Genomic DNA, 13,321 nt, shown 5'->3' with positions numbered 1-13,321 from the left:
CGATTTTATAAATCGTTATATTGAATTTGACAATTTGATATAACCATTCCTAAATTTCGTGTTTTCAAATTTAATTCGTTAATATAAATTTTGAAATTTGTTGAAACAAATTCAACAAATTTGTTATAACAAATTTAATCCGTTATAACGAATTTAAAACTTTGAAACAACAAATTAAATCTGCAATAACGAATTCATGATTTCAAATTCAAAAATATTTTTTGATGTATCCTAAATGAGCTTCCGTAATCAGGTCTTCCAACAGTCTGTTGGAATTCCCACTGGTACAAAATGTTTTTATATTCTTATGAAGCAGAATTCATTCAAAAACTTCTACGTGAAGAGAAAAATCTTTTGCTGTGGTTTTCAATTCGACATTTATATACATTGTATATCGAGGACGTTTTCTGTCTATTAACAATAATAATTTTCATTCACATGTCTATTCGATATATCCCTGTGAACTCGAAATAAAAGACACCACAGAGTCGTCCTCTTCTGCTTTATACTTACATATTTCATTCAAAGTATATATCAACGGCAAACTAACAACTCAACTTTATGACAAACGGAATTATTTTAGCTTCTCCATCGGCAATTTTCCATATTTATGTAGACATATTCCATTGCCACCTGCATATAGTGATTATCTCCCCCCTGATAAGATACGAAATCGCTTCGTTTGCGTATACGATCAGATTTTAAATAGAGGCAGGCTTATGACAAACAAGTTGATGGTGCAGGGGAATCAACATTCTCATTTAAAGTCAGCATTTTGCAAATTCTGTGGTCATTATAACAATCTAATTTGCCATTACAGCCTATCTTTGGGTCAAATGCTGTCTGACGTGTTTCATACCGATTGTAAGGCCGTTCTTGGCACACTTAATTTGACTACGGAAAACTATGTTTACCTGATGAAGATATAGGGTGTGACCAGTCGACAGGAGATGCTTACTTCTCCGAGACACCTGATTCCATCTCTGGTATATCCAGAGGTCTGTGTTTGTCCAACTTTTTATTTTGTATTGCTTATAGTTATGAGATTGATCGCTCTTCGTTATCGTCAGCTTTCATTAAAGAGATCTTACACATTTGATAATCATTTAAAGGATTCACCTAGATAAACCTATCAATTATGTGTAGTCGGTGAATGTCTGGTAATAATGAGCTATCACTTAAACTAAAGTGATCACAGAATTTGTATTTTAGAATATGATTTCTTTATTGATGTCCAATATGTTAAAGTTTACAACAATTCATTTGTATTCAGCAGTATCAATCAATAATCATACCCGTAATCAAGACCAATCTACAATGTATTACTCTGCCATATGTCTCTCTTCCTCCTCGGTAGGGTGTCTCCTCACAATAGTGCTATCCTTGCTTTTACAAGACCATACATAACTTCCTTCTTTGATAAAAATGGCGCTCTGCTTTACTCTGTTTTAACAAATACTGTTTACATTGTATCCGGTTTGTTCGAGTCCTACCACTACAGCATGTTGTCTCATTTCCTGTGAATCTCTGTTACGATGTGTTGGATGAACATTTCTTGTTTTCATAGTTACAGATTTGCTTTACCTTCGAAGATTTTACAGTATCTACCCTAATGGTCGCTCTTCATACCTTGCTCAACTTTCAACAAAGAGAATGATCTAGTTTAGGTTATTCAACATCAACCTGCTTCCTACTACAGAATGAAACGAAACTATATACGTTTGGTCTACCATTAGGATTAATGATAGTCCTCAATGGCATGTTGTTTACGTAACCCCATGCTCGCATACGTCAACACCTTTATGTTATTGAATGCTGGAAAGCTACAATGCTAAAGGTCTACCTTAATCTATCGACAATATCTGGGTTGGCCTGGGTTCTCGGATGCCTGTACCAATACATAGAAATCAATATTTTCTCTCATGTACATACCCTCTTAACAGGAAGTCGAGGAATTTTGATTTCATGGGCGTTTGTAACAACATATAAAATAAAAACAAATATAAATCAACCAAGCAGTGTAGACAATTTTTCTTTTTCAAATCGAGGTAGGCTACTACCAAACAGGTTGATGTTACAAGGGTTTCAACAGTCTCGTTTAACATCAACAATTCGCAAATTCTATGGTCGTCATAACAATTTAGTTTGCAAAAACAACCTGTCATTCAGTCAAAAGCTGTCTGGTGTAATTCATATCAATTATTAAACCGTTCTTTACACACTGATTTTGACTTCATATTACTCCGTTTACCTGATCGAGATATAGGACTCTAGGCGGATGCGACCCTTTGACAGCATACTCCTCCGGGACACCTGAGTCCGCCTCTGGTATATCCAGGGTCCGTGTTTTCACAATTGTCTATTTTGCATTCCTTACAGGAGTCATGAGATTAATCACTTTTCGTTATATTCACCGTTTCATTTAGCCCATTGGCAAGTATAATCCTTGACAGACTTAATAATGGAGATGAAAGTCTGTCGCTAATTTCAATTTCTGAAATGACATATACTTCAAGTTACATACACATCCACTGAATTTGAAATATACAATTATCGACAGTAAGTCATATTCTTCAAAATATACAGTGTAATTCTGTATCAATCATTTAGAATTTTAAGTCAAACTGTAGCCCCCCGGTCAATCCTGCAACCCTGACCATTCTGCAACATTTTCTGGCCACTATCATAACACTGAGAGGGAGAAAATCGACCAGACCGGGATTCGAACATGGACTTTAAAGGTCTTCACTCTCAAACCCCTACAATACTGGATCTCATAGCAGATAAAGGTTCTAGGTTCCAGATTAATGCTCCAAATGTAACAAGGAGAAAACTGCAATGGATAAGAACAGGATTTGAAGCTGATACCGTGAATCTAAGTCTGACGAGAGTAAGGGGAAGGGGTGGTTTTAATCCGACTGTTTGAATATCTAATGAGGTGCTCTACAAACTGATCTATCTGGGCACCAGCAATCAAAGCAGACTTCAACCACTACAACACTAGTAGTCTTCCCTATCAACAAGAGTTCTGACAAGGGGGTATCATGAGTAACCCTTTGTCATTCCCATAGACCCAGAAATCAGCAAAGCTTACTTTTTACATGTATCGTTTATTTTAATTCATCATAACATGTACATGTTGACTCCGACAACAACTAAATAGTAACACTAAATTAACCGCCTGTACGTAAAATTCAAAGCAGACGCGTCAATGGCCTCAAATAAACGAGAATATTTTTACATGGTTTTATCTATTTACTTTTCTATCTATTGATCTTCTATATATTTATCTACTTGTCTATCTTTCTATTTATTTATTTAGTACTCTACCTGTGTATATTACATTCCGACCGAGTCGGCAATTTCAATAATCAAGCGCATTTGTAGTTGTTGATACTAAGAAAGTAATCATAAATTGGGGACGATAGATAACGATAATCCTTACGTAATATGAAGTACACTGTACAGTGCATCAATTGTCCCGTGTATCTCATTCTGTTTCTGTAGAGGTGACACGATAGAATACAGTTCCCCAGATTAAAGCTGGTCACAATAGAAATCCAAAGATTCAAGATTGTTATGGAAATCTTATACAACATTTCCGACTATAGATTACAATCTGTGAAAATGATATCCAAGCATACAAGCACCCAAGGACATTCGGTATATTTGGAGGTCAGTTAGTAGGACTTTGAAGGTCAATTTGCAGGAATTAAAGGTCAAGTAGCAATCCTTTTCCCGGGGACATGCAGTGTATTTAGAGGTCAGTTAGCAGGGCTTTGGTTATTGCTGAGTATTGCGCCTAAAGTAAAATGTTCGTATAGATAAGGTAACTCAGCTAAGCATTGTGGTATCGTATTAGAATAAAAAGATCCATCGCCATTTCACATTTACACGATCCAAGCTAATATTTGAAAAACATACCTCCAGCATCCAACACTATAAACCTTCGTCACGGCTTCATTGCATCCAAACACTCGTTGTTGCCCTTCTCTATGGCTGCAGCTTCTGGTTCTAAGCAGATAAGAAGAGACGCTCTTGGAATCCCAGCCTAATATCAAATACATGTTTGATATTTCATCACAAAAAAACTCTTAAATTTGACAAAATATCCAAATAGTGTATATAAATTCAATTATATTCTTGGTTATTTAAAATGGGTTCCTTTCTAAACCGTTTTCAAGCAATTTGAATTCATGATTTTTATGTTCATTAGATAGAATGTGGAGAGAGAGAGAGAGAGAGAGAGAGAGAGAATTGAAAAACAGCGATATATATACACATCGCACGTTTCCAAAGAATACAAAATTATCATGCATTTTGTATTTCTTATGCATTAAGTAATTCGATATAATAGTTCGTCGAAATCTTGCGATAATTAGTCTCCAAACGGATTTAGATATAAGTCTTGATTGCAATAACACTCGTTGATTAGATAGATGATCACGATTCAATGAAAATGTAGGGCATACCTTTTCCGCAGCTTCTTACATGAACTGTTTAGCAGGTTTATCCCATATAGAAGGAACTGTTAGAACCCACTTAATTGTGATACTGTCGTGATGATACATGGAATACTTTTTCAAATCCCTCTTCTCGAAGCGGTCCTTAAGATATCTAATGGAGTGAGCGAAAACATCGATGCCTAGCATTTCCTTGTTCTTCATGTCCTTCAGGGTGGCATTTCTGGTTAGTTTCTAAATATAAATACATGTATACATGAGAAATTTCAAAATAAACAACTAGCTTGTATATCGTTCAACGTCACGTTTTGAGAATTTTTTTCAATCATATGGAGAGGTCACCATTGCTGGTGAATGGCTGCAAAATTAAGGCCTATGCTCGGTGTTTACGGACTTTGAGCAGGGAGGGCTCGGCCTCCTTATTGTGCCACATCTACTGAGACACGGGACCTCAGGTTTTGCGGTTTCATCCGTAGGACCGCCCCATTTAGTCGCCTCTTGCGACAAGTGATGGGTACTGAGGACAAATTCTAACCTGGATCCCCACGGGATTCAAAATAAACAGCAAAATATAATTTGCAAACACATATTCTAGAATTGCAGTAAAACACGCACAATGACGGCTCGCTCATTTTTGTCATTTTAACTTTTTTTCCGCTGAAAATTCGTCATCATGAAAACATATTTTTAAAAGATGATGGCGAGAATGTATATACCAGATATATAGGATCGCCTGTGGTTTGTGGTTTGATATCATAATTTATATTCAACGAGTTGTGTGTTCTCTATCCCCTCGCCAAGGCTCGGAGATAGAAACACACAACGAGTTGGATATAAATCATATCAAACCACAAATCATGGGAGATTCTTTTTATCACATGTAAAATCCCTTCCCCGGTTATTCATTTACGTTTTAATCGCTGGGATTTTTTGCTTCTTGGCATTTTGTAAAACAAACTACGTAAACTTGACGTTTGTTTGTGACGTCACAAACGACGTAGGAATACATAGTGCAATAATTAAAAGTTATGTAATCGGTGATATCCACTGGATAAAGGAGTGAACATGAATACTAATCTAAATCGGCGAAATGCTTGTATTTACTCACCAATTCCCCGTCTTTATCATAAAGCATCATTTTAAACCGGTGGAAATAATAAGCGTCTTTCCTTTCATCTTCCGTCATGTTGCTATACCTGTTTTCAGCGTCAAACCCAAAACCGACGAAAGTTTGGTCTTTGTCAAGCAGCAGGGCCGTCGGAGTCTTTTCAGACACTAAATCCCAGGAAATCCATGTGAATGTATTAATTTCCCCGATGTGTCTCTCTTTGTCGTTCAGAAAATCGAAGCGGAAGGAAAATGCATATCCAGAATAAGTCCTTCCAAAATCTATTGTCACCACAACAGGGGCAATTTTAGCGGTTGGCATCTGTAGACAAAATATATACGCCTTGCAGAGTTAAACTTGAAATGAACTTTCAAATTCATACCTGCATGTGCACCATAATTTTGTTTGTTTAGATAACCTACTTTAATGTGTCCGTATATACCATAAATATGATTGTTACAACGGAAATGTCTCTCTAGCTTACCCCGACCGGATCACATCTCCGATAGTAATGTACTCCCCAACAAAAGTGTTTGAATTATATTCTTCCTCGGTGATTAATATGTAATTATGATAGTTGGATTTTGTTGTATTATTTTACATCGTATTTCAGAGTTGATTTAATTAAAATATCTTATTCATTCATTCATTCATGTTCGCATTCATTCATGCGCAGCGCTACTAACTCCAGTGTTTTTGGGTGTTTGAATTTAAATGAACTTAATTAAATATCCCTATTTCGTACAATGGGTGAAGGGAGGTCTCGGGTATTTTGAAAATAGCCAAGGTGAAAGTAGGTATATTTCATAGGTATTGTAAAAATTCAATTTCTATCGGCTGGTTATTAGTATTTCAGCCAATGAGAGATCCTGGCGGCAATTTCATGTTGCTTGCTAGTGTTTGGAGTTTTTTTTAAATTAATTTATTTGTTTGTTTGGGGTTGTTTTTTTTTTTTTTTTGTATAAATGTAGTTAGTGAGTTGTTGGACATGTTAAAGAATTAAAGTCTGTCTAAACCAAGACATAACTGCTACATCTGAGCAAATCTAAAGTTCTTAAACTGTTTTATACAACACCTTTACCTGTTTAGCTATATAGAATATAAGAAATCATTTATCTGATTTTTATAAGCAAAAGAGGAGAATGTAAGTTGGTAAAAGTTGCAAATGTTTGTTTAGTTATTACGAGTTTTTAATTCTAATTCATGCATCCTTAAAGGGGCATGGACACAATTTGAACTGAAAATTTTCAAAGTTTATGTTACCATTTTGAATGTTTACAATGCTTACCTTTAAGGTATTTCTAATGGTCAGCAAAAATTTTAATGTCAGTTGTTGAATTACAAGTGAGATACAGTACTCACAATTCTTTGTTATGTAAACAAGGCTCGTGCCATGTTTTTGTTTACGTATAGATACATGTACAAGTAATGTTTAGAGTAAGAACATTTGGGAGGGGGTGCTCCTTTCGGAAAAGTTTTAGCTGTCCTACGATGACAGATCTGCAATGTGCTGAAAAAGACTTTTTGGAAAAAAAACATTGAGCAAGGAACTGAAAGAGAATGACTATAAAAACATAAAGGAGAAATATCCTAAATTGCCAAAGCTTGAATGGAAGGAAATTAAAGACACCGTGCATAACTAGAAAACTGGGGGAGAGAAATCCGAAGACTAAAACTTTATTTTTAGAAAGTAGATTCATAGTTTTCGAACACATTTCTGGATTGGATGGTCACGTGTTCTTTTTTACGAGGTCCATCATGTCCCTCACATGGCGTATTGTAATGGGTTCCCTCTTGTCGTCCGGCATGTATTAAAACAAACAAGACGATTCGATTCTCAATCATACATAATATTTCGTGACCTTTGAGGTACACATCACAGGTATTCTATCTAGGTTTTTTTAAGAAAAACACCTTAAGTTACCAGTTCTGATTTCGAGTTATACTCCGATACAAGCCTTTCTGTGAAATATGTGTGGTCATGGAGATTTCAATTCACCCCGAACCAAATGATATTGGGCATACAGGTAACACAGTCTAAACAAATACAGTCTGGGACATCAATATTCAGGGTGTGTTGTCAGACAATCAATATACAAGGTGTGTTGTCTGACAATCAATATACAAGGTGTGTTGTCAGACAATCAATATACAAGGTGTGTTGTCTGGGACATCAATATACAGGGTGTGTTGTCTGGGACATCAATATACAGGGTGTGTTGTCAGACAATCAATATACAGGGTGTGTTGTCTGGGACATCAATATACAGGGTGTGTTGTCTGGGACATCAATATACAGGGTGTGTTGTCTGGGACATCAATATACAGGGTGTGTTGTCTGGGACATCAATATACAGGGTGTGTTGTCAGACAATCAATATACAGAGTGTGTTGTCTGGGACATCAATATACAGGGTGTGTTGTCTGGGACATCAATATACAGGGTATGTTGTCAGACAATAAATATACAGGGTGTGTTGTCTGGGACATCAATATACAGGGTGTATTGTCAGACAATCAATATACAGGGTGTGTTGTCTGGGACAATCAATATACAGGGTGTGTTGTCTGACAATCAATATACAGGGTGTGTTGTCTGACAATCAATATACAGGGGTGTGTTGTCAGACAATTAATATACAGGGTGTGTTGTCAGACAATCAATATACAGGGTGTGTTGTCTGACAATCAATATACAGGGTGTGTTGTCAGACAATCAATATACAGGGTGTGTTGTCTGACAATCAATATACAGGGGGGTGTTGTCAGACAATCAATATACAGGGTGTGTTGTCAGACAATCAATATACAGGGTGTGTTGTCAGACAATCAGTATACAGGGTGTGTTGTCTGACAATCAATATACAGGGTGTGTTGTCTGACAATCAATATACAGGGTGTGTTGTCTGACAATCAATATACAGGGTGTGTTGTCTGACAATCAATATACAGGGGTGTGTTGTCTGGGACAATCAATATACAGGGCTGTGTTGTCTGACAATCAATATACAGGGTGTGTAGTCTGAGACATCAATATACAGGGTGTGTTGTCAGACAATCAATATACAGGGTGTGTTGTCTGGCAATCAATATACAGGGGTGTGTTGTCTGGGACAATCAATATACAGGGGTGTGTTGTCTGGGACAATCAATATACAGGGGTGTGTTGTCTGGGACAATCAATATACAGGGATGTGTTGTCTGGGACATTGATATACAGGGGTGTGTTGTCTGGGACATCAATATACAGGGCTGTGTTGTCTGAGACATCAATATACAGGGGTGTGTTGTCTGGGACAATCAATATACAGGGGTGTGTTGTCTGAGACATCAATATACAGGGGTGTGTTGTCTGAGACATTCAATATACAGGGGTGTGTTGTCTGGGACAATCAATATACAGGGTGTGTTGTCAGACAATCAATATACAGGGGTGTGTTGTCTGAGACAATCAATATACAAGGTGTGTTGTCTGAGACAATCAATATACAGGGGTGTGTTGTCAGACAATCAATATACAGGGTGTGTTGTCAGACAATCAATATACAAGGTGTGTTGTCAAACAATCAATATACAAGGTGTGTTGTCTGGGACAATCAATATACAGGGGTGCGTTGTCTGGGACAATCAATATACAAGGTGTGTTGTTTGGGACAATCAATATACAAGGTGTGTTGTCTGGGACAATCAATGTTTAGAGGTGTGACAAAATTACAGAATATATCTATGTTGTCAGTGTGGAAAATATGTATCGCCAAGAAAGGTAAAATTTTCATTAAACACAACATCGTTAACCACATTGCTCATCCTGAGTCAAGGCGGCCCTGCTGTTGTATAGCTGTTGTGATTTTGTAAAAGGTTCAAGTTTCAGACAGACAGGACATCAGCAATATGCCACCCCCCCACCCCCCCCCCCCCCCCCCCACGCACTCCACACAAAGTCTTCAGTCACGGGTGCATGATAAAAACTTGAATCCACAGAGCGTAGGAACATTTGCATTTTGCTATAATTTAATGTGGTCCTACTAATATTGAAAAGAATTTGTTTTCGGTAATTTCCTGTATATTTCCATATCAAATGAACTAAAATATTATAAAGTATTTTAAACTTTCAATTCAACTATCTTTTAAACAATAATACCGTATTGTGTGCATGCTTTATTTCATATCCAAATCAAATATACTAGAGACAATTTGCAATAAAATACTCGATCTTTGAAAAGTTTTAATATCAAAACATGTAATTAAAAATTACAAAAGAAGTATTAAGCTGTGAATAAAATTACAAAAATTAAACAAAGGAAACAAACTTTTCTCAGGAGCTTGAATCCCTCAGCTGATATAACTGGAGAGATAATTATGAAGAACTCCATAGATTTTTAAAATGAAGTAAAAATGGTGTTTAATCATAAATATAATATATTTATTAGATATGACACACACTTTTTAATTACACTCCTGATATAGGACAGCAACATTTTTTGTATTTTTAGAAGATAGAACATAGGGCTTTTCAAAAATGGAAATATAGAATGCATCGGTCCTAACCCCCCAATAAATATTGACCGGACCCTTAGATCTTTCAATATCATGTTGAATAGAGAAAACCAAAACCCTACGTACCCTTGTCAATCCCGGAAAGATTCAGTGTCAGAGTATCTTTGTTTTCACTATCATCTCGTCAAAGTCTACCACGGGAATTCACACGTGATCTAATTGTACATCAATACAATTTTATCAAATTCAGCGAAAAACACTCAGATTTCGCGAGACCTTTGAATTAAAAGCTATCAAAAACAAACAAGGGGCGCATGGGCCTCAACATATCAATGAATAAATAATCCGAAACGTTTGCTCCAGAGTTACTGCTTCTTATATGTGAGCATCTTCACAAGTCAAGGGTTATTGATTCGTTACTTCTCACTAACAGTGCGAGGTAACGAAAAAATAACCCTTCGAGGTAACGAATCAATAACCCTTGACTTGTGAAGATGATATGTGAGGTGAAGTCCGTAAGCTATAACTGAATGATACTTGATTAGTGATTATCGTGAAATCAAATTAAAAACCTACTTTCGTTTTCGAAGAACTAACCTGAACTGGCAAAACCGATAGTAAGGTGGTGAACACGCCGATGCTTGATTTTTTTTTGTGTTGGTTTCTTCAGTCGAATATTGAGTTCCCATTCAAAGGAAATGTTTCTGGTCAAAAAAAAAACTTGGGACTTTATGTAGTAGGAATGAAGATTTCTCTTCAAATACACCGAAAAATATACCAGGCGCCTACCCTACTTGTATATTGTCGAAGTGTTTGAGTATTTCCAACGTGTTCTAGACTCCCCAATTGCTAGTGCTAGCTTGTCAATAACCATTGTCTTCCGTGTAATACTTTTGACTATCTAGATTTATTTTTATTAAACACAATCAGTCTTTGAATACCTATTGGCCTACTTTCTTCGCTTCGAATTCACATCCCCGCGCTAGTACACCGTTCACGGTCCCCGCACGTGGCATTGTACACGGTGAAGTGAATTCTGTTAACTCATTTCCAGTTAATGTTAATACAGTGAATGAATTTAACTCTCTCTCTCTCTCTCTCTCTCTCTCTCTCTCTCTCTCTCTCTCTCTGATCATTGTGAAATATGTAAAATGATCTGTAAATATACAGTTGTACCTTGATCTAAGGTGAGGACGTTTATAACCATGCTTTTAATCTTATGCATTGTATTATAGTATAATATAATAGATAAAATAAGCCTTGAATTAATTCATGGAAATACCTCGATATCCATTGGAATTTGTCCTTTAAAGTTTTATCACTTCAAAAATAGTTAAAATTAAAGTTCTTAAATTACATATATTATTCTAGATCATGGTATCTTAAGCATTATCTGTTTAAGACACTAAATGTTTACCAAAGCATTTTGCGTTTTCATGTAAACAATAAGTATTTCAGAAACGGGTTTTGCTGTCAATGAGATTAAATTCATTCTGCATCACGCTTTGTTTTCTTCAAAATAAAGGTGGAATTGTGATTGGCAATGTAAATTTATTTTACAAGGACGGTCTGTTCCAGATGTCACCAGATTTAACCAAAGGTAACTGTGCGTCTAAACTTGAGAAAAGAGAAACTCGCTACTAAATCGGAAATTGATATGCAAAGGTCACACAAATATATTATTTCTTATGTTAGACACATGAAAGTTATTTGTGGGTTTGTTTTAAAAAGGGTGTTTTCATTTAACTGCGATTAGCAAGCACGTTCTACAACTTGTAATGTCTTTCGTGGACTCTGATATTGGCGGGGGGGGGGGGGGGGGGGATCGAATTTCTTCTACTTTGTATTTTATTTCTAATTGTTTTCATTTTGAATGAATTCATTTCGTTATATTTACCTTTTCGATGTTTTTTGCCTTCGTTATCTTTACAAATTGTGATGATAGTCATTTTCTCTTCTTGAAAGTTTTCTTTGTGGAGTCCGAGAACAATTCACAAGTTTAATATTTTGTCTCTATTTTCCTTGTCAACATTTCATTGTTCTTGTGCAAATCAGGGGACCGTGATCCCAATCCTGATTTCTAGTCTACAGTGAGTGTGTCCCTGAAAAACTCAATCACTAAGTGAAATCGATTTTACACATCAGATATAAAAAGCTAACCAGTAATAAGTAACGATAAGTATGTAGTCTACTATGTTGCTATTTTTCGTTACCATGGTGTTTGACACAACTTACACGACCGTTGATGACGTACACATATCATTATTTCACAAAGAGCAATTTTTTATCCGGAATATTTGACGAATACGTCCTGTGTACATGTATTTCTTTGTAATGAGACATTTTTTTTCAGTATCAATCAATCTGGTTAATTAGATTTCCACATTTGTACGTATGTATTAAAAAGTCATTATTTTGTATCAAAGAAGATTTTGGTGTGAATATATGACTTCTTTCTCCATGATTTCTTGATAGCATGTCATCTTTAGCATATCTTTCTTTATTACTAATATTTTATTCATATTGTTGACGACCAAACGTAAAATGTAATTAGTTTCTAATTAAACCGTTGAAGTTACAAACCAGTGGATGCAGATTAAGGGAGCCATACCAATTTCTGAACTTGAACATACGTCATTGACTCAGCCGAGTCGTATCCATATCAACTGACAGAATGAAAGTACAATACGTTAAAAAGCATCCAATCCTAAATATTGCACTCTAATTCTTTTTCTTCAGTGATTTGTATATAGTCATTCTGTCTGCAAAATCAGTGGCCATTTTCCAGTTGAAATGATTTCGCCGATGGTCACGATGACCTAATCAGAGTATGGGCTGGGTTAGGGGTCAGTCAGGAATATTATTCACCAGGTTCTAATAAACTGAACATGATCAGTAGTAACCCTAATTTAACTTTCCTGCTGAAATTTATTTTTGTCTCTTGTGATTTCAAAATTAAATTTCGTGACGATGATTTACACAGCTCGACTTGCACAGCAGTTCTTAGAAGTATGCAATTCAATCTATATTATCGCGTGCTTTCATCGTGATACATAACCAGGTGTCTTTTGATATGTTTTATCTCCTTCATAAAAAGCTGCTTGATTTACTTATAAAATTCTCACGTAGACCGAAATTTACACCAAGCACGTGTTACATGTCAGTGTATTCATTATTACTCAAAAATAGGGCCCGATATTTTTGTTCGTGCATTTCAAACTTTATAATTGTACACTGGACATGATCGAGTTCG

The 13,321-nt window shown here is 36.0% G+C and overlaps 1 long non-coding RNA gene across 1 annotated transcript; it reads right to left on the bottom strand.

Moving 5' to 3' along the window:
- Positions 1 to 1,305: 1,305 nt before the first annotated feature.
- LOC125659576 (uncharacterized) lies at positions 1,306 to 6,684 on the bottom strand. Its single transcript, XR_007364128.2, has 4 exons — positions 5,572 to 6,684; positions 4,473 to 4,697; positions 3,925 to 4,051; positions 1,306 to 2,494 (listed from the first exon to the last, which is right to left on the bottom strand). It is a non-coding gene; the product is annotated as an uncharacterized LOC125659576 (long non-coding RNA).
- Positions 6,685 to 13,321: the final 6,637 nt, after the last annotated feature.

Source organism: Ostrea edulis, chromosome 9 (genome assembly GCF_947568905.1).
Source record: "Ostrea edulis chromosome 9, xbOstEdul1.1, whole genome shotgun sequence".
Lineage (NCBI taxonomy): Eukaryota > Metazoa > Mollusca > Bivalvia > Ostreida > Ostreidae > Ostrea > Ostrea edulis.
This window is presented reverse-complemented; position numbering and strand designations above follow the sequence as displayed.